Consider the following 23,473-nt stretch of genomic DNA (forward strand, 5'->3'; position numbering starts at 1 on the left):
CACAGTAAGTATGTCTGATATAGGATGTTATGGTTGGGATATCTGGTGTTCTCAAAAGCTCATGCATGAGACAATGCAAGAACATGAGTGAAATGATTAGATTTTGAGAGTTATAACCTAGTCAGTGGCTTAATCCACTCGATATGTATTAACTGGGTGGTAACTGTAGGCAGGTAGGGTGTGACTGAAGTGGGTAGGTCCCTGGGGGCATGCCTTTCTGTGGCTCTCTGCTTCCTGTTGCCTGTGCTAAGCTGCTTTTCTTTGCCAAGTTCTTCTGCCATGAAGTTCTGCCTCTTGGGCCAAGAGCTATGGAGTTATGGACCGAGACCTCTGAAACTGTGAGGCAAAATAACCTTTTCCTCCTCTAATTGTTCCTGTCAGTTACAGTGATGAAAAAGCTGACTAAAACAGAGGGTTTAAATGCTGTAATTCAGAGGAGCCAGATTTAACATGCAAGCTCATTTTACCTGTTGGCATACCATTCATGGAATGTTTAGGGAAGTCAGGGTAGGAACAGAAGTAGGAAAGATTGGAAAGCTAAACAAAAGGAGCATTTAGTTGAATTACCCAGTTAGAAAATTATAAGAAAATACTCACTGAACTTTTCCCATCATTAGAAAGAAAAATAAATATTGAAAATTGACAATAAAGATATGAAGAGCTAATTTTCAATTTCAATTTGTCTTTCTGAATGATGCCTCTTAGGTATTTTATGAAGGGTAAATTACATTTGTAATGAAATCTTTTAAATGGGTTATCTTTTGGGCAGTCATTTTGCACACCTTAAAATGCATTTTACTTATTTGTGGCGGGTGGGGTAAAAAGATGAATTCTGCAGAAGTTGAGAGGAAAATAATTTCAGGAGGTAATGGATGAACTTGGTCTGGAAGATTAATCAGGGCAGTTGCAAGTGAGTGCCAAATGCATAACTGGAGTAGAACTAAATATCTGATTGTAATTAAAACTTTAGGTTTCTAATGGCTGCATGAAAGATATTTTAATAAACGTGAAATGCACTTTCTAAATGGCACGCTAACTTTTAATGACTTGGGTGTTTTGTTTGATTAGTAACCTGGACTGTTAAATTAAAGCCAACTGCAAGTGCATGATAAAATATTGATGGTTTCAGGCAAATGAATTGGGGGAGTTATGCTTGACAGATTTTTTGTATCATTAAGGATTTTAACTGGTGGAAAATATATATTGCTGGTGCTTAAAGATAGTTAAAGAGGATCTTCCTGTTTATGTGTCCTCGTTTTAATTTTACAGTAATAATAAGGGGGAAATCTGAATTATTCACAGATGGTTGGTCAAGAGAGGTCACTTAATTAAAAAAGTGTTTTTTTTAATTACACCTGTTTCACATTCCTGGAATAGAAAATTAAATATTTGGAGGCATTTGATTATTTCTGTTTCACAGAATACCTGGACTTCTGCTGACTTGTAAAGACCTGAGTTTGTTGTGTGTGGCTTTTACTTCTTTTTAGTAGAAAGTTTTGCTATAAGAATGAGGATTTTAAAAATAATTACTTCATCGATAGTTTTAGAAATAATGCAATAAGAAAATATATATAATTTTATGGATATATGTATAGATATATAATATACTATTATACATTCAGGACAATTTCCAGCAGGCTATGTAAGAAAATAAGAAGGCTACTTCTAGGAAGCCAAGCTGCGGTGTCAAAAGGGAGGGAGGTTTATGTCTGTCTTCATTTTTTAAAAATGTGAATGTTTTGCAATGAGAATGCTTTAGTTTTTTTAAAAACAAAACAAAAACAAAACTTCCCTTTGAGACCCAGATCCATCTTTTAACAAGTCAATTGTTCTTTTTCATGCTTTCCTCCTCATAACAACATTTTCTTGATTTTGTCAGATGATATGGTTAATTTTATGGAGTTTTTTTTCATTGAATCAAGTAAGACCCCTTTCTTCTTTTTGTCTCTTTAACCATTCATCAGCCCACAAATATTTAGTGTTTTGTGCCACTTAATGCTTTTTATAGCCTAATAAAAGTAACTTTTTGTAGAAGAGACCTTAGCAGTATTCTCAAAACAGCTCTCTCTGATAAGCTATTAGCTGTGTGAAGGAAAGGGAAAGGGGAAACTTTGAGAAGCTGGGGAATTTTGGAAAGGATGTTAGGACAGTGATTTAGGGTGGTCCAAGCACTGTGTGCCTAGATATCTCCTCACTAGGGACACACTAGTGTCTTCTCAATTATTGAGATCCTTGCAAAGTGCCAGAAGGATTTCTTGAGGAGTAGTTAAAGAATAGCTTCTTCACACAGGGCCAGCTCTTTTCCATGGTGCTGACCTTTGGGTATTTTAGGAACAATAGATTTGGGGTTGGAAAGATGGGAAGATTGCTGAACAGTCTCTCTCTCTCTCTCTCTCTCTCTCACACACACACACACACACACACACACACACACACACACACACGCATACCCTATACATGTACACTTTGGTTCTATTGCTTGCTCCTCAAATGATTGACCCTCAAAGAGGTAAAGGATATAAAATTAATTCATGTTTTCATTTACTTATATTATCTGAGATAGTTTTTATACCTTTCTGGACCTTTTGACATAAAATAAAGACATTTATTCTGTATCAGACTTGTTCAGATTAAACAAATTAGTCCTCAAATACTATGTTAAAGTGTTTAAAGAAGTTTTTTTTTTTTTTTTAACTATTTCTAGTTGGTTGGATTTATTTTTGTCATAGCTAAATTTTGTATTACTAAAGAGTAGTAATAGCAATCACAGCAACAATTTACTACAGTATTCACTGTGCTAAGGGCATTTAATATTGCCTGCTAATTCTATGGAGTAGGCTAAATTTTACAGATGAAGAAACTGAGTCTCAGAGAAGTTAAGTGACTGGTTAGTAAATGACAAGCCAAAGATTAGAAGCCCCAGTACTTGGCAGTATATAATTTGGCTGCTAAAACAGAAACCCAAATAAAACAGCTTAAAAAAAAGGGGACTAATTTCTCTCCCATGAAGTTCTGGGGCTGAGCCTGCCTGCACATTATTTACACAATTGTCAGAGCCTCAGATTCCTTTTGTCTTCTTGCTCTGCCATTCTCAACATCAGTTTCCATTTTATTCAAGATAAACATTCCAGCTGCCAGCATCCCCCTGACATTCCAGTCAGAAAGAAAGGAAGAAAAGCCATACACGGTGGTGCATGCCTGTAATCCGAGAGGCTTGGGAGGCTGAGGCAGGAAGATCATGAGTTCAAAACCAGCCTCAGCAACTTAGTGAGGCCTAAGCAACTCAGAGAGACCCTGTCTCTAAATAAAATCTAAAAAGGGCTGGGCATTTGGCTCAGTGGTTAAGTGCTCCTGGGTTCAATCCCAGTAACCACCCCCTATGCAAAAAAAAAAAAAAAAAAAAAAAGAGGCAAGTTCCTTCCTTTTAAAGGCTCGGACTCTGAAATTTTCCACAGTGTTTCTGCCTCCAGAACTAGGTCACATGATCAACAAACTGGGAAGGAATTGGGGGAAGGTAGTCATTATTCTGGGTGGTCACGCGTCCCACTAAAATTGTTGTTTGTCTCTCTCTAAGGAAGAAGGGGAGAATGGATTGTTGGAAGAGTTGCAGTATCTTCCTCACCTGTTTTGTAGAATGACTGAATTTAGGTTCTTAACCATTAGGATTTAAGTGTTTCATTCTGCCAAAGATGTCAGTATTAGGGAAAGCTTTCTAATAGACAGAACTGTCCAACCACAGAAAGAGGAGTGAACTATTTTCATTGTAGGTTATTTAACTAGATAGGGGTTGACAAATAACTGCTGGACACTGTACAAGTGTCCTGAACCTGTATACTGTGTGTCATATAAGTGTTGGACAGTTCTATATTTCTTTCAATTCTGAAATTCTGTCGTCCAGTTAAAATTGTTCAGTGGCTCTGCCATATATGTTGACCCCACAGACAGACACACATATGAAACTATGAACAAATCCTTGGATTTTGTACCATGAAGGTTATCTATAGATTCAGATCTATATTTGAGGTTTCTAAAATCGTATGTCACATACTGAGATTAATATCTCCTCCAATTCATCTTCAGTCACATTAATCTCCTTGTGTCTAAGCATGCTATCACTACTCTTCCAGATTCCTCACAAGAAAATCTGACCTATTTCTTCTTACCTTCTTCATTGTCCCAACTATTACCAAGGCTGTATGGATTTTGCCATTTAAATAGGTTCTTTGATTCAACAGGTTTTCCTCCCATTCCTTCTGCCATCCCCACAAGTTCAACTCTTATCCTTTTCTCATGTCCTGATTGCCACAATAGCCTCCACCTGGTGTCTTCTCCTGTTTAGCTTTTACACTGTTGAACTGCTGATTCATATTTCATGGCTTTCCATATGCATCTTCTATGCTCAAGAGCCCATGAATGCCCAGCTGCCTTCATCTACCTATTTCTAAGATTCCTTGTACTGACTTTGGTCAAGGCCCTTCCTTTGTTCCTCTCAATCTTACCAACCTTATTCCACTTCACTCCCAACACACATCTCCTTTTGTGTAAACATCTCAACTCCCAGTTCAGCTCCCATCTCAGTTCAGTCTTTCTTCTCTCCCTTGCTCCCTCTACTCCTCCCTTGCTTTCATTTTCCTTCCTTTTTTTTCCCCACCAACATGTAGTTTGTGAGTGTCTGCCATGTGCTGGTCTAGGATAAAACTCCCTGTGTCTGTTATGCTCATTTATATCTCTGAATCTTGAATCTTTGTCTGTTTCATCTGCCTGAAATCTCTCTTTTCTTCTGCTACCCATCTAACTGTGTTCATCATCTTAGGCTCAGCCCAAGCTTAACTTCTTCAGGCCATTCTCTGACTGCTTCAAAGAACTTTTATTTCTGGACTCTTTCAGTATACAAGTCCCACAGCAAATTTTATCTTCTAATTGCTCTTCTTCACAGTGAGTTAATGACATGAGATTCTTGAGATAAGGAAATATGTCTTATCTATATTGACATTGATATTCATACACATATATAGTGCTAGATATATAGACTTTTGGTATATAAAGCTGTTGATCCCCCAGATTCTTTCGAATTCTCAAAATCATAAAAGTTTTTTTTATAAGGGTCTTAGACTTTTCCAGACTTTTTTTTTTTTTTTTTTTTTTTTTTTTTTTCAGAGTTCACAAAGCTGTTGTTCAAAAGGTGGAACATGGACTCAACAGAGACAGAAGAGCACAGATTTTGTACTTCCTAAGTATTTCAAGTCTTTTCAAAACAAGACTCTTGGGACCTCTAGATTCAAGTGTGCTCCTAAACTTGGTCAACTGCTACAAGTCTTAGGGGGCCTTGTATACATGCTTGGGTTACTCATTCACCAACATTAAACCCCTGACAAAGCAGGACTTCTTTCTCCATGGCATGTGTTGATTTCAGAGGCAGAGGTGGGTCAATGTAGGAAACAATGAAATTTTTCCTTGGAACTTGTCTGTGATGACAGGTCCCTGCCATGATCATGACTACTGTTTCTTCCCCAATCCCTTTCTTCCATTTTCTTAAGGCAGAAAATAATCTTCTCTGAAGATACTTGATAACAATTCCATCAAACAAAAACATGTGCTTTCAATGCACTGCTTTCAGATATTCTGGGTTTAGTTCAGCTGGCGGATGAGCTGATTGATGCGGGTTCACCCCGATAACCAGGTAGGCCCATCTCCTTGAGGAAGCCCACTCTATTTTTGGTAGCATGACGGGCCACAGAGAGATGGAAAGGGCACAAGAACTTAGAGATCTCCCAGAAATACTTCCCAGGGAAGGCAATTTCATGAATGAGATCTTCCAGACAAATGACATCAAACCTCTCCAGGTGCTCCTCAATCACTGTGTTGTCTGTCAAGGAGATGGTCTTATTCTTGATCTTTGCTTGTCCACGTTTCAAGATGAGTTCCCGGACAGACTTCAGATTTGGAAATCCCCAAGTCACATAAGGTTCTACTATCCGCAGCATTTTTAGGCTTTTCGGAGTGACTTTAACAAAGACACCACTAAATATTTTCTTCAGACGAAGTCTTGCAATGGTCCTCTGCACCAGCAAACTCACCCCACTAATCCTTTGGATGCGTACAACAAAGGCCAAGGAATGTTTATCAGGCATTTCCAAAGCATGAGGTTTCACTTCTAGTCGTCTGACACGCACCTGGTCACGTTTCTTCCGCCAGGAATCATGTAGGAATGATTCCAGTCGCTTAAATTTGAACTGTTTTCCTTTTCTCTCCTTCTTTGCCAAAAGCGCTTGCTTTGCCTGGGTAGCTTTGAGGGCCTGATAAGTCTTCCTCTTTTTCAGGAGATTTTCTGGAACCAGAGGGATCTTTTTTCTTTGCGCTTCCTCCGCCATCTTCCCAGAGCTGCGATTACCCTTTTCCAGACTTTTATTTCTACCCAGAGTCAAGTGTAATCTTTGTGTATTCTCACACCACAAACAAATACCCTTTTCAATGTTCACCAAAGTTATCTTGGGTACTTATGGCTATTTCCCACATGGTAACAAAATTCTGATGGCTTTAGGACATTGCTGTGTAATCAAAGTAAGGAGAAAGCAACATAGGAGGTGGAATTGAGTTGGTTAACTACTTGAGCTTGAGAGAAAAATTGACCTAGGGTCCAGTTTGTGCTCAGTTAGCCCCCGTTAGTTCTGACTAATCATAGTAACTAGCACTGTGGTCTTGTTCAAGTCACATTAACTAGTTATGTGATTTCTTAATCACACTCGCTTTGTGGTCTTGCTCAATCACATGGACTAGTTATATGATCCCGAGCAAACGTCTTAATCTCTGAACTTCAGTTTTCTTTTCTATAAAATGGGGATAAGGTTGTTATAATCATGGTTAAATGAGATAACATAGGAAAAGTAATTAGCATAGTACTTGGCACATGGAAAATTAAGAATATAATAACATTGTGTCAGTAAATGGCTGACCAGGCTCATTTACTAAGTGACTGTCTCCCAAATATTGGTGTCATGGTATTTGACATTAAAATTTGGGTCTCAGCAAAAACAAATTGCTATAGGTCACAAGTCTCTGGGGCTGCTACATGTATTAAGTCCATGAAAACCAGAGGTTTAGTAAGCTTTTGGATTCCCTAGCTTCTGGCACAGTGTTGAATCTTTTGAGAGGCTCAGCATATGATTTATTGATTCATGGTGGGAGGTGGTTAGGTAGGGAGAGTTAGAGTAGACAGAGTAGCCAGAAAGAATAGTCAAGTCCTTTCCAGTCACCTGAATGTAAATCCAACTTCATCCTGAATTGGAGCACAACTCAATCTACTCTGTGAGCAAGCAGCACATGGCTTTCTCTAAAGATTTTATGAATGGGAGTGAGAAATGGAGGCGTGCCAAAGATAGCAGCTGGGCTATTCTCTTGGACCATGCAACATAAAAAATCTTTTATGGAATAGATTTTGAGTCTGTCTGGCACAAGGCAATAAGGGTAAATGTTCTCCAGTGATGGTCCCTACTCCGCCCCCATCCCTGCCCTCCTGTCTCGCCCTGGGAAGGAGCACTGCCCCAAGCCCAGGACAGGAGTGACTCGTGCAGGCAGAGATAAGAATGCTCCCCTTGCCCCCACCCCTCCTGACTGCCAGCTCAGACAGGGCAGGGCACAAAGCACTTGCACAAAGAATAAAGGTATGAGTGCATGGAACCCAGGGATATGAATAAAGCCCCCAACCAGACGGGGTTCACAGGAAACTGCACTCTCCTGAGAGCTAGCTCCAGTCCTGTTTTGTATGCCAAAATGCAGCAAATCTACAGTCACACAAATATGCTTGGGGTCACACAGGAACACAGTTCAGATGATCAGACCCAGTAGTCATTCATGGGAAGACCCACAGGGGAGCAATAACAGGCTGGTGGCAACTGAAGCTGCCCTGCATGGTTTGTTTTTGATCGTTGTTGTTTATTTGTTTAAAAATGTTTTAAAACCACCAACACAGACTTGGGAAATGTGTTCTGAGCTGTTATTTTTGGCTTGAGAAGCACCCCCCAGAATACCTTGAGAATCACTTTGTTTTTAAGGTCAGATAGCTAATTTCCAGATTCCCTCTTTTTAATTTTTTCTTCTTGCTAATACATCTCTACATATTTTAAAGCAGAGGTGCTGCTTTAACTCACGGCTGGGGGCTGTCCCCATCCACATTTGGACTGCAGTTGGGAGGGGAAAGGAGTGACAGACAGCCCCGAGGTCCTGGCTGACCATCCCAGCACCCAACCTGGGGCAGCATAGGATGCACGGACCCCCCTCCACAGGCAGCTTTTGCATGCCCTGCATTGTGACACCTTTGAAGCGGAAAAGAAATCCTAGCCTTTTTTGAGGTCCCTTTTGTAATACTGCTTTCCTCTGGCTGGTTGGATTAGTTAAAATTTCATCAGCTTCTTAAAAAATTTTTTTCCCCCTGTTGTCATATCATGAAAAGAGAGGATATCTCTTGAAGATGTTTGCCGCCCTCAAGAAATAGGAAAGAAAAGAATCTCATCCGCTCCTGGAAACTTAATTTCCCTTGCAAGCTGAAGCCAGTGAGATGATGTGTTTTGAAACAAGTGTGTGTGTGTATATATATATATATATATATATATATATATATGTATTTGCAGTTCTTCAGTGGTTTTAGTAAAAGAAAAAGATAATCCCCCCGCACAACCCCACTGTTTCAATGTTCTGTGTTCGTTGGGGCGTGAGAGTGGGCTGGCTTAAAAATTCTGGCAAGAAACACATTCTGAAAACGAACCCAAAATAGTAGCAGCCAGGATGAGATTATGGACCAAAGCAGTAGGGGGCAGTGTGACACAATTGAACAGAGATTCATAGTCTAATAAAACATCAGAAACAAGGCGCTTGGAGACAACAAAGGCAAAAATTGTGCTAAGAGCTATAAATCTTGCATGCTAAATTCCTGTGCAAGAGACAGTAGTGGTTGTATCATAATTAAACATGCTACTAAAACATAAATCCCTTACTGATAACTTCCTCTTAGTGGCCTCATTTCCCACGGAGTGAACCAGAGGCTGGTCACCCATTAGCATCAATTGGAAAGATTTCTGGTGTATTCGGGACAGACTTGGCTTTTGTGTATTAGAAACAACAAAGGAAAAGTAAATCGCCATTGTCAATGCCACTGTGTGTTTCCTAACCATCTTTATAAATAAGGGGCTGGGTTGGTGCTTAAGATTGGATTTGATGGTTGACTCCAGTATCTTTCAGTATCTTTCCCTGGGAGGCAGTGGGTGGATAAGGGAGAACATTTATAGATATTGTATTAGTTTCATAGGGCTGCTTTAACAAAGTACCACAAATTGAATAACTTCAAGCAACAGAAATTTATTCTCTCAGTTGAGGTGGCTAGAAGTTCAAAATCAAGATGTTGTTAGGGCCATGCTCCCTCAAAAGCCTGTAGGAGAGAATATTTTCTTGCCTCTTCACAGCATCTTCACAGCATCTGCTGTGAAGATCCTTCGTGCCCATAGATCCTTGGTGCCCCTTGGTTTGTGTCAGCCTAATTCCAATTTCTTCTTCCACCTTCCCATGGCATTCTCACTGTGTCTTCTGTTTTCAGGTGGTTGTCTTTTATGAGGATACCAGCTTTATTCAATTAGAGGTCCCTTATATTCCAGAATGACCCCATCTTAACTAATTACATTTGCAAGGACACTACTTCCCAATAAGGTCACATTATGGAGTACTGGAGGTTAGAATTTCATTATATCATTTTTTGGGGGGGACACAATTTAATCCATAATAGGTCATAGATATTTTTGAGTCATGTGGATTTTACCATATAGTCTGTTATACTGTATCATGGCTTTTTTCAGGTAAGGTCATTCAATTCAGGCTTCTCTGAAAATTCTAGTCTTTGCTTAGATTATTTTTTTTTTTTTTTTTTTTTTTTTTTTTGGAACCAGGGATTGAACTCAGGGGAACTCAAACACTGAGCCACATCCCCAGCCCTTTTTTTATATTTTATTTAGAGACAGAGTCTCACAGAGTTGCTTAGCACCTGCTAAGTTGCTGAGGCTGACTTCAAATTCAAAATCCTCCTGCCTCAGTCTTCTGAGCCGCTAGGATTACAGGTGTGCATCACCGCTCCTGGCAGATTAATTCTTACCAAGCAACAGAAATGGTTGGACTCATGTTTAGTTTCTACTAAGTGTCAGGCATTTTGCAAAAGTGGTCTTCAATTCAAAAACTTCTCACTACTACTATTGCTATGTTCTAGTCTAGACTGCCCTTATCATTAGGCTTGATCCTACAAACCTGCCTTTCCTGCTTTCAAACTTGATCTCCATATTGATTGTCTATTAATGCTACATGACAAATTATTCCACAACTTAGAGGCTTTCAACAACAGATAGTTTATTCTGAGGGTCAGGAATCTAGGTGCAACTTAGCAGGGTCCTCTGACTCTGGGTCTGTCACAAGGCTGAAATCAAAGGGTTAGTTGTCTACTGACATCTTAAAACTTGACTGGGGAGGCTCTGCTTCCTTGTTTGCTCATATGGCTACTAGAAGGCCTCAGATCCTCACTGGTTAGGTGGCTGGAGATGTCAGTCCCTGTCATGTGGGCCTCTCCATGGGACTCCCAATGTGGCAGGTGGCTTCTTTCAGTATGAAGGTGCTTAGATAGATAGCAAGTGAGAGAGGGTGAGCAATAAGAAAGTCACAGTCTTTTGTAACCTAATGTTGGAAGTGACATACCATTACTTTCTGTACTCTTCCATTTGGCAGAAGCAAGTCACAATTATAGATTCAGCCCATACTTAAGGGGAGGAGATTATGCAAGACTGCCAAAGGAGGCAGGAATTGTTCGAAACCACTTCAGAGGTCCTACCATATCTTCATATAGACTATATGCTAAACAACTTCTAGAGTGATCCTGTTAAAATGCAAGTCTATCACAATGTGCTCCTTTTCAAAAATCACCAATGGCTTCCCATCACTTTTGGAATATGAAGTCCTTAACCTCCTCCATGATTTGGTCTCAGGTGTTTCCTGATCTTTCATCTCCTTTAACTTCACTTCCCTTCCTTTATCACTCTACTTCAGCCACTCTTCCTTCGCCATAACGGGTTCATTCCACCTGGGCCTTTGCCCTTGTGGTTCCCTTGGTTCAGAATGCTTTTCCCATGTATGTGCATGGCATCTTACCTCTTTTTAAAAATTTTTTTAAGGACTCTGCTTAAATAAAAATAACACAACCTCTCTTTTCCTTGTTTATTTTTTTTTATCTTCACTTATCCCTGGGAGTTTGTCCTATATCCACTTGTCATTAGCTGCTTCCTATTATACAATCACTATTCAAACTTGAATTTTGTTTTATCTACTCTTGTACCCTCAGTATCTATAGCTTGGTATACCTAGTACCTATTTATTGAATGATGAACAAATTTTTCTTATTTATACCTCAACTTGCTTCTTAAGTGGTATCCAGGAGCAAAAGATCTATCAGTTACTTGGAGGAAGAGCCAAAACCCAAATCCAGGTTGGTCTGATTATTTTCGAGGTTTAAGAATATTAAATATTTTGCCTTTTAAAAATTATTATTGTTGTAAAAACCACCATTGATCCCTTGCTTACTTTGTGCAAGAGTATATTCTGAGTCATTTATGTGTTATTATATATAATATTAATATGTAATGTATATAATTATATGTGTTATATTATCTATTATTTTATTACATTCAAGATAACTTTCTCAGGTAATTTTTATTTTCCTCCTTTTATACATGAGGAAATTGAAACTAAGAAAGCTTCAATTGACCAAATTAACACAAATGAGGAAACAACTCAAATCTAGATCAGGCTGACTTCATAGCCCTCTTCCTTTTTTTAAAATTATTTTTTATTTTTACAGACTGCATTTTGATTCATTGTACACCAGTAGGGTACATCTTTTCGTTTCTGTGGTTGTGCACGATGTAGATCCATACCATTCATGTAATCATGGTCCACTTCTTACACATATACTCAAACCACCTATGTCTTCTGTCTCTCATTTATCCTACTGTTAGTGAGTTCCTACCCCTTACTGAAGACTATTTCAGGTGGAAAGAAGTTCTTTCAAAGTGATTCTTTTTTTGGGAGAAGTTAACATGTATATATACTTGATTGATTTGCATACATAGAAATTCTCTCTGAAACCAGTATATTTTATTTCTTAGAGCAGTTTTAGATTTACAGAAAGATTGAACTGAAAGTACTGAAAGTTTCCAAATACTTTTCCCTGCTCCCATGATGGTTTTCCCTTTTACTAACATCTTAGTGTGGCATATTTATTATAATTGATGAACAAATATTGATACATCATTATTAACCAAAGTCCATAGTTTACCTCAGGCTTTATTCCTTGTGTTGTGCATTCTAAAGGATTTTTCAAAAACATAATACCAGGTGTCCAGCATGATAGTATTATACAGAGTAGTTTCATTGCCTTAGGAATCCCCTTCAATCAACCTATTCACCTTTTTCTTACTTTCCCCAACCTCTGACACCACTGATCTTTTAGTTTTGTCTTTGATCTCTTTAGTTTTGCATTTCCTAGATTGTCATATGGTTGGGATTATATGAGGCTGATTTCTTTCACTTAGTAATATATTTAAGTTTCCTCCATATCTTTTCATGGCTTGATGGCTCATTTCTCTTTTATTGCCCAATAATACTCCATTGAATGGATATACCACAATTTGTTTATGCATTCATCTACTAAGGACATGTTGGTGGCTTCCAATTTTTGACAATTATGAATAAAGCTGATATAAACATTTGTGTATAGGTTTTTGTAGATATAAATTTTCAACTCATTTTGGTAAGACAGTATTTGCTTTGTATAAAACTTCCAAACAGACTTCCAAAGTGTCTATCCAGTTTGTTTCTCAACCAGCAATGAACGAGAATTCTGTTGCTCCACATCCTTGTTGGCACTGGATGTTAGCCATCCTAGTAGGCTTGTAGTACTGTCTCCTTTGTAATACCCTAATTATATAGAATGTTGATTATCTTTTCATATGTTTATTTGCCATTTATATGTTATCTTTGGTGAGGTGTCTCTTCAGATTTTTACATATTTTTTTAATTGAGTCGTTGGGTTTCTTATTGTCGAGTGTTAGGAGTTCTTTGTATATCTTGGTTACAATATGTGTTTTGAAAATAGTTTTTTCTCAGTGTATGTCTTGTCTTTTCATTTTCTTAAAGAAAATTCTCTTTTAAAAACTTTAACTGAGATACCAACTCTGATAAAAATTTTGATCTGATTTGTTAATTTACCTCAAAAGACTATGGAGAGGAGCTGGGGAGATAGCTCAGTCAGTAAAGTGCTTGCCTTGCAAGCATAAGGCCATGGGTTCGAGTCCCAGCACCACACACACACACACAAAAAAAAAAAGACTATGGAGATATAAACATTAAGTCACATGTAGAGAAATATTTGACAAATCATTTTTGAAAATAAATACAGTTGAAAAGTTCCATCCTATAACTTTTTGGTCATTACAGTATTATATTGTGAATGTAGGAATTGGATTTAATTTCTTGATCTCAAATGAAAGGACCAATGGACTTGATCTTTCATGTTTAAAATATAATTAAAATTTGAAGATATATAATTTATCTTCTGGAGAAAATGTTGGAAATAAGTATGAAGACACAGGGTTAATAACCTCAATGTAGATAAAGCTCTTAGGAGATAATAATTAACTTCAGTTATTATTGAAAAATCTTAATTTTTTAAGGTCACAGTCAAGGACAAAGGTATTCATAAAAGATCTATAAATGGCTAACAAATCTTTAAACACACTGAACTTCATTGATAAAAGCAACCAAATGTATTGCATGCAATGCTATTTTTCACATGTCATATTTGAAAAGATTACAGAATGAGAACATTCTTAACTGGCAAAGCATGTCATAAAGCAGTCCTTTCATATGCTGGTGGCAGAAGTATAAAATGGTAAAACCTTTCTGGAAAACAGATAGGAAATATGTATTAAGAGCCTTACATTAATTCAAAACAAAACAAACAACCCCTTTTACCCAGTAATCCCAGTAATTCTGGGATGTGTCTTAGAGAAATAATTGAAAATGTTAATAAAGATTTATTCATAAGGATGATAATTATGTCCTTGTTCATAACTAAATACTAGGAATAATAGTGAATTATGTTATAGACACAAAACAGTATTTTAATGCCATTAATTTATTTTATTATGTTCTCCATGTTTTCTATTTAGGTTACATTTTCACAAATCATTAGTCAGTCAAACATTATGGAATTTCTAATAGATGTAAATCAGAGGGTGTAAAACTGAATAGAACTGTAATTAAAAATACTATAAATATTTGGTTTTACTACAGTTTACAAGATAGTGCTTATGTACATCATGATGAAGAAAGTGTGGTTCTTTTCCTGATCCCTGAAGGGTAGAATCATTTATTATTTGTAGTATGCAATGTTAATTAACTGATCACAAGAAGAGAATCAGTAACAAATGACACTTGCTCTTGTTTTAACCACCAAACCCTATCTGACTTAAAAACTGTTTAATTGGTACATATGAATTATATGGGTTTCATTGTGGTGTATTCATACATGCAATAACATGAAGTGATCAATTTTACTCTCCAATACCTCCCCTTACCCTCCTCTGCTCCCTCATCCTGAACCTTTTCTTCTACCTTAATATTCCTCTTTCTGTTTTCATGACTTTTTTTTTTCTTTCTTTTTTTCCCCTTTGGCTTCCACATATAAGAGAAAAACATTTGATACTTGTCTGAGTCTGGCTTATTTCACTTAACATGATACCTCCAGACCTTTCCATTTTCCTGCAAATGATATCATTTTTTCTTTATGGATGAATGAAACCTCATTGTGGATATGTACCACATTTTCTTTATCTAGTCATCAAAACAGAACATTTTTTAGTTCTTAAAAGTAATTTTCATCAATAGACAAAGGAACATGAGGGAACTTTTGGGGTGATAAAAATACTGATGAAACATGTTTTATTTGGGCGGTGGTTTTTCAACTTTATGTATTTGTCAAAGCTTATATTGCATACGAAAAGTGGTGAATTTTACTATATATAAATTATGCTTCAATAAGTTTAACAAAAAAAGTTAATTATAATTTCTCTCTCCTAACCAAATGATGTTTGTCAGAATTTTAATGCTTGTGTAGAAACCTAAGTAAAACGAATCAGAAAAAAAACCTATACTAAATATTAATGATTGTTGCCCCAGGGTGGTAGGATCATGAATGTTCTCTTTTCTATGTTCCCTTAAATGAATACATCATACTTTCATAATATGAACATTAAATATTTATATAAAAATTTTTTATAAAAATTAAAAACATGATATTAAGGATCTGAAAATGTACAGAAACTGGATATAAGACTATTAAAATGGTAACAATGACAATTACTTTGGGTATATTTTGTTTATGCTTTTAGATTCAAAAATCTAAAATAAAAATATTAAAAATTTCTATATTTAGCAACAACAATATTTATAATTAACTTTGAAACCCACAAAAACTTTAGATGATTTTGGATGCTTAATTAGTAAAAAGTTCACTTTCTTTCTAGCCAGTTCTTTTGAAATTTAAGACACATGATTGTGAGACCTGAGAGAGAGGTGGCACATCTGGACATTGTAGATGGAGGCATGAGTTGGCAGCATGTTTTACAAATTTGGTGGTACATCCCAGGAGGTACATCCCTACCTACACTTGCTTTCTGGGTTATGTTAACCATCAGAGAGGAAGTGGGTCCCCCCTCCAAAGACTTCCACTGGGTTTTGTCTGAATTCTGTCTTATACCACATCATGACCAGGAGGCTGTGTGCCGGTAGCATTTTCTATTCTGTAAATCAAGAAGCACAAGTCATGGGGACTGGCTGAGACCATTTGGTTCATATGTGGCAAGATGGGGTTTTCTTATCCTTTCCTTTTCTTTCTTGTCCCATCTCTTCTCTTTTCTCCCAAAGGAATAAGATCTTTGGTAAGGCAGAAGAAGGGAGAATACAGAGATTTTCTTGAATAACAACACTGTGACCAAATCAAGTTATGAGTTATGGAAGATTCTACTCCCCAGCTCTGCTTGAAGTACCCACTTCCTGTTGGTCATGAGAGACTTCTCTCTACAGGACCCCTGAATCCAAGACACCCTTGACTGAAAGAACAGCAGTTCTTGGAAAAGATGTCTTATATAGTTTGCTCAAGTCACTCAGCTAGTTCTGCATATTTTTTCCACATAAAGATGTGTAAGGAATATTTGTTGTTTCAAGCTTCTAGGAAGGGTGGGGAGTTGAGACACTGCTGTGTGTGTATGCTTTCTTCCTCTCCCCTGCAGATTTTAGTAAACAACAGAGCCTTACTTGAAATTTTGTCTGTGGTTTTTATTTATAAAATATGGTGTTTTCCAAATTGTGGTATGTGTGTACCACTGGGATGATTTCAGGTGGTCATGTATAAACATTTCTTATCTTAATAATGAAGTGTTTGTTTGAATAATCATGAGAAAAATATAACCAGCATAAAAATACGATTTTATGGATATTGTTGATTATGATGCCGTCTCATTTCTTTAAGTTTTAAAGAGTGAGTCAACTTAAAGAGGAATATTAATAGCAGAAGACTGAGTAAATGGATAAGGCAAGGATTGGACCGGAAATATGTGAGGTGTGGTGCTAGTGGGTGTGGTCAATATTAGCAAGAACAATTTTGTTTCTCTGGTAGATATACTTCTCTGAACAACTCTAAAGATCTCAAACTTCCTTAGGACCTGATGTTCCTTGCCTGGATAGGGTCTAGAGCTCTGCTCACAGCTTTTATCTTCACCAAGTTGGAGCTGGGACCCTAGAGAAAGTGTGAGGGGACCAAATAGGAAAAGAGGGATGGAGAACAGAGAGAAATGGGAACCCTGTGCTATTCAAGATGGATGCTGGATGAATTTACAGGTGACCTGGTGGAGAAAGTGATGTTTGTCGTACCAACTGTTCTCCGTGTGGGAGAGTGATTAGTCATAGGAATCACATTCTGTTAATGGATTGCACTTAAAAATTCTCCCAAGTGTTCAAGAGTATAGTCAGCTCTAGACAATTGAGGGCCAATCCTAATGGAGCCCTACTGAGGTATTATACAGAAGAATTGTCCACGGCAGCTGCAGGAGAATAGAAAAGTAAGCCCAGAGAAACTAAGCAATGAGAACATCTGCTACAGTGTCTTACCCCAAGACCTCAGCCCAGAGCCTCCAGACATGCCATCTTACTCTCATGTCTTGTAGTCACATTCTACACCTATTTCAAATTATGATGCACATATTACAATGGTATGCTGTGTGGACATTAAGCAGTAATGTATGCATAAATTTAACTGTTATAAAAAAAGTTAACAATATGTTAAGTTAAAAAGGCAGCTTCCAAAACAATGTGTAAAGTGTAATCCCATTTTTTTTCTTTTGGTGAAAAAATGTTCTTTATGCATAGAAACATTCTTGAAGGAGGTATACTTGTTTATATTGATTATCTCTTGATAATGGGATTAGGATAATTTGTTTTCCTTTTTTTAACTAATTTTTCAAAATAATGAACATATACTACTTGCATATACTACTTGATTTTTAAAGGTAAAAGTATTCTCTTTATTCACACAAAAATTGCCCCTAAGGAGTCTTTCTATATGATTCAGGAAACCTTGATTGTTGAACTTATGCCTGAGGTTTGGGGGTCTTATAGCCTAGATCCAGTGTTTTCAGCTACTCCTGATGTAGGAGATCAAACTGTAGTTTCCATGGTAAACAGAATTATTGCATTAAACATTTTTTTTCTGGATGTGAAAAACTTAAGAATATAACTTTCCAATAATCTTAGCCATTAAATATATACATATATATAAAAAGTACTTTGAATTTCAGTGTTCTTTGATGATTAAATTTACACATGTGTTCTAATAAAAATCTGGTACTTAGTTTAATTAGGCCAACCTTTCATGTAGCATCTCTTACCACTACTAATCTCTACCATCTCTTGCCACTATTTTTTCAGTTCTTTAAAATTATTTCGCATTCATCAAATAAAAATTGGCAGAGAACTCTATCATATTATGTGTTAACTCTTATCTCACCAACTCAATCTACTTGGGAAAGTGAGTTATCAAATTGTAATTTACATTCCCAATTATTATTAATATTCATTATAGTTTGCAATTATGCCTAAACTGTGTGACTTGAGGGGATCAGATAAAGAAGGCCCATGGAATAATTCATTCAATAAATATATATCAAGCCCTGACAATGTGTGTGGTAAAAAAGATACCAGGACTAACTCAGGACTTGATGGGTTTTGTCCCAGAATGGCTATGGGAACTTGGGCAAGTTGCTTCTCTCTAGGCCTTAGTTTTCTTTTTCTTAACATTATTTTTTAATTTGTTCTAATTAGTTATACATGACTGTAGAATGCATTTTGACACATCACACATAAATGGAGTATGACTTATTCTGGTTGTACATGATGTAGAGTTATACCAGCCGTGTAATCCTATGTGCATATAGGATAATAATGTTCAGTGCATTCTACTATCATTCCTACCCTCACACTCCTCCCTCCTTTCACTCCCCTTTGTTTAATCCAAAGTACCTCTATTCTTCCCTAGCCATCCCCCCACTTATTGTGAATTAGTATCCACATATCAGAGAAGACATTTGGCTTTTGATTCTTTGGGATCAGCTTATGTTGCTTAGCATAATATTCTCCAGCTCCATCCATTTACCAACAAATTGGGCCTTAGTTTTCTTATCTGGAAAATTCAATGCATTTATCATTATGTATAGACATCTATGCTAGACACTCTGAAAGATCTCAAAACACATGCAAAGAAGTTAGAATATAGGAGAAGAAATAGACAAATAATTATCTACAATTAAATAATGTAAATAATGATCTTCAATAAAGCCCATGGCTAATGCCTTAAGGACCATTTTAAGGAAAGTGGTTGATAAGGGCATAACTAGGGGTCAGTGAACTGTGGTCACACCTTACCTGATACTTGCCAACAGTGAGACCCGTGTTAGTGACATAGCAATCTCTCAGACTTTGTTTTCTAATTTGTAGGTTTAGAACATCTTATAAGGTACCTGTGAAGGGTAAATGAGATAATATATATAAACATTTAGCACAGTGGTGGGCTCCTGGTAAGTGTGTAATAAATGTTAGCTGCTATTATTAATATATTTTCCATCTGGGATAATTCTGGTAGAAAGAAAATTTAAATGGTATTTTGAAAGATAGGCTAAATATTTTTTAAAAAATTAAAAATAGCTTTAAAAGCAATATAAGCAATACATATTCATTGCAGACAAATAAGGGTGGAAAAGTGACAAAGCAAAACAAGGAAAAAATACATAGAATTCTAGTGAACGAGTGAGACTTGAATAGGTGGAGGTGGTGAGGAAGCATTTCAGGTAGAGGACCAGGACAAGGGGTGGGGCAGTGATGTTCACTCACCTGGGCAGAAGTAGAGGGTCTTTTTAGGGGAGTGATCTCAGGTTGGGTCAAATGGTAGACAGCCTGAATTCTGGCCTTTATCCAGTAGGCATTGAGAAGACACTGGTGATGCTTAGGCAATAATGACTAGATATAAGAAGTGTTTTAAGGACAGTTTGTGCTCTTAAAGGGCACTGTTATCTGCAAAGAGACCATCTACATTACAAAACAAACCGTGCCTACAGAAAGCTCCTTTTGCTCCTTTTTCCGTGCCCTCCACTCTCCTCCCTTCAGTTACTGGGACCTCAAAGCAAAGATGCAACCTACTCTTGCAATGCAACAACTCTAATTTCTTACAGGTCTGGTTAAATGTTTTTGAATCTGTGGTCGTAGACAAAACTTTCCTTGGCAATAGGTTTGATGAATCTCTTTAAAAACAGCTGGGCATAGTAATGCATGTCTGAAACCTGGGAAGTGAGGTAGGAGTATTCCAAGTTTGTGACCAGTCTCAGCAACATAGTAAGATCCTGTCTTAAAAAAAAAAAAAAAAAAAAAAAAGGAGTGGGTGGGGAGAACTGGGGATGCAGCTCAGTGATAAGAGTACTTCAATTCCCAGTACTGCAAAACAAACAAACAAACAAAAACAACAAAACCAAATCCCCAAACCAAAAACAAAACAAAATGAAACAACAACAGCATCAACAACAAACAGAAGAAAAATAGCAATAACAAAAAAATGGAGGAACAGTCAGGTTGTGCTGCCACATGCCTGTAATCCCAGTGGCTGGAGAGGCTGAGGCAGGAAGATTGTGAGTTCAAGGCCAGCCTTAGCCTGTTAGTAAGGCCCTCAGTAACTTACTGAGACTCTATCTCAAAATAAAAATATGAAAAGGGCTGGGGATAAGCAGATTCTTGGATTCATAAGAATTCTTCCTTGGGAATGAACATCATTTGGGGTAAGGAGAGAAGGACAACCCCCCCCCAAAAAAAAAAAAAATCATCAATCTAAAGTCTTAGATAAAGTCTTAGAAACACGGATCTTGTTAAGAGTATGGTCATATTAATTTGGAAAAAGAGATGAACAGAACTGAATTACCTGGCATAATAGAAGACCAAGGTGTTGAGAGCTCAGGGTGTACCAGGTGATGAGAGGAACCTGGGAATGGGGCTCAGTGTGGGAAGGGAGAAAGGGAAATTCCCAGAGTTGGCCAAAGCAGACAAAAACATCTTGATAAAAGAAGGCTTCATTGTTTGTGAGATGAGTGATATAACTGTCCTTTTCTGTATTCCTCCACAAGGTGTTTTCCAAGCCTATATTGTTCATCTTTTTTTTCTTTCAGATGTGAATATTCTTTAGGCATGACCCAAACAGATATGTTTTTGTTCAGGTTTGTGTGGATAAATCCAGAGACTACTGAGACTTGGGCACAAAAGTCAAGGTTATAGCTGACATTAGCAAGACAGGCAATGCTATGCTGTGAATGCTTGATACATTTTAGTTGCCTAGAGTCTTTGGCGGAATCTTGGAATTTAGCAAAATAGTGCTATTGAAATAGTCCTAAGACCCACTGAAGGTGAAATCATTTGCTGTAACTGTCTTGTGTGAGTCATTCTTTGGTTCTAATGGTTACTTAACACCAAGCTGCAAAATCCTTAACAAAGAACTCCCAAATCACTGTTTCATTAATTCACTATCAATTAGTCAATGAGTAATTTTTCCCAAATCATAATGGACAGAGAACTTTTTTGGGGGTAGTTTCAAAGAACCTACCAGCCACGGTTATAGAAGAACATGTTTGACAATTTACTTGTCCCTCTTCTCATGATGTTCCCCCATGACTGATTGTTCAAATGTTTCTTCTTTACTGCTGTTTCCCCTGACCAATCCTCAGGTGGGGAGGAGCACCAGATTTGCATCTGTGTTTGCATAGCACTTGACACATTGTTTCATGGTCTTTGCTCATGTTAGGTACAGCTGTCCCCTGCTGGTGGTGATCTACCCTGTCCCCCCCCCCCCCCCCCCCCCCCCCCCCGCCCCGAGAGGAGGCTGGGTTCTTTTGCTATTTTGTGAAGATCTTTTCCAAAAGTCCAAAGCATGGGCAGAGTCCATTTTGAGAAGATTCACTGGCTGGGTGTGGCACATACCTGTAAAACAAGTTATGGAGAGGCTGAGGCAGAATGATTACAAGTTCGAGGCTAGCCTCAGCAACTTAGACACTGTCTCAAAATAAAAAATAAAAAGGACTGGGGATGTGGCTCAGTGGCAAAGCACCTCTGGGTTTAATCCCTGATACTGAAGGCTCCTGGGTACTGAAAGGGCAGTGGCTAATTTACTTGTCTATTTCATAGACCAGGACTCAGGTTTCCTACAGTTCCTTGTCTTACTCCCAGACACTTCTGAGGCCAGGGTCAACTTAAATTCTCCTCTTTCATGTTTACACTAAATATTCCTTAGGCATCACCATTCCTTAGAGTCTAGGGCAAATTCACCATTAGACCCAGGGGCATGACGTTAAATGTTGAATACTCAGCTTCACATGCAGCTGAGCCATCTGTGCAGTTGCATGAAGTCCCATCCTTAGAATCGTTCATACTTGATCTCTTTTAGCCAAAGTGAAATTCTTAATTGTTGAACAAAGACCCCACATTCTCATTTTTCCCTGAGACTGAAAATTTATGAGCCAATCCTGGAGATACTTTTTCCTAGCCTCATTTAAAGCTACGTCCCAAAGTTCTTACTTTCTACTCTTGGGTTGATGTCTCCTCAAGCCAATCAATGATGTAAGTGACAAATCCCATCTTGAGGAAATCCCTTCCTTACATCCAGGGCAAATCTTGATCTTATGGTTCCAACAAGATAATCTTATAAAAATTGATATAAACATTTCCCCCAAATATGGATGTTTTAAGGCTTTTAGAAGTCCTAGGTCCATTCTAACCTAGGATCTTCTATTTTAGATGTTAAAAATGCTATTTGTGGGCTGGGGTTGTGGCTCAGTGGTAGAGCACTTGCCTTGTGTGTGAGGCACTGGGTTCGATTCTCAGCAATGCATATAAATAAATGAATAAAAGGTCCATCAACAACTAAAAAAAAAAAAAAAGGTTAAAAAAGAAGCACATTAAAATGCTATTTGTATCAGTTTTTACTATCTTCGATTTTAGAAGCACACTTGAATTAAACAGACTTGGGAAATATAGAAGCACTTGTTTTTGTATTAGAGTAAGTCAGAATTACCATTTATTTAAATTCTGATTGTCTAGAGTCATATTGGGAGGTACTTTACATTTCTTCTAAGCCCAGTGGTTTTAAATTGAGCCAAGTAAGTTCTTAAGAGTTTCATTACAAGCACTTGGGGTGGAGTGGGGGGGGCACTGCAGAGGACCAGCTGTAGGTCATGTGGTTTGGGGCTTGGGGTCTTCCATTCTGACTTCAGACAGGTATTCTTTTTACTCTTTACATTTTGTGCTTATACAAGGGTTCTGCCACTAAAAGAAATCTTGGAAAACTGAACTGATCTGGTTCGTCTCCTTGTTCTGCCATTTGATAGATGAAGCCACTAGAGTTTAGAAAGAATTAGTGGGTTGTCTCAGTTAACCCAGGTTATTAGTTGGTACAGCTAGATGTTAAATTTGACTTCTTGGCTCCCAATAATATGTTGGTGTTTCATTATTGTAATTGTGTCCAGTCAGATAAATAATTTCACTAGAACATAGTGCCAGAGAAGCTCAAGGAACAGGTTTGCTTGGCTTATGTTTCATTCTATTCACTCTGATTTCTCTATGTCTGAATACTGTCATTATCTTTCAGTGTGAAGTCCAATAGGAAAATAGAAGGTGTTATTGATAGCCCCGTCAAATTCCAGTAATAGAGAAAAATTCTAAACAATGTAATGTCCATTAAATAAATTGTAGTTCACCCATTTTATGTAGAGCACCATATTGCCATTGTAAAGAATGAAGTAATCTTACA

General features: G+C 37.5%; 1 pseudogene across 1 annotated transcript; it reads right to left on the reverse strand.

The window, feature by feature from the left end:
- Positions 1–5,210: 5,210 nt before the first annotated feature.
- Positions 5,211–6,393, reverse strand: LOC306654706 (ribosomal protein uL30-like; annotated as a pseudogene). The gene has a single exon. The product of its transcript is annotated as a ribosomal protein uL30-like (transcript).
- Between the last annotated feature and the right edge of the window lie 17,080 nt (positions 6,394–23,473).

The sequence above is a fragment of the Sciurus vulgaris genome (genome assembly GCF_902686455.1).
Source record: "Sciurus vulgaris genome assembly, chromosome: 2".
Lineage (NCBI taxonomy): Eukaryota > Metazoa > Chordata > Mammalia > Rodentia > Sciuridae > Sciurus > Sciurus vulgaris.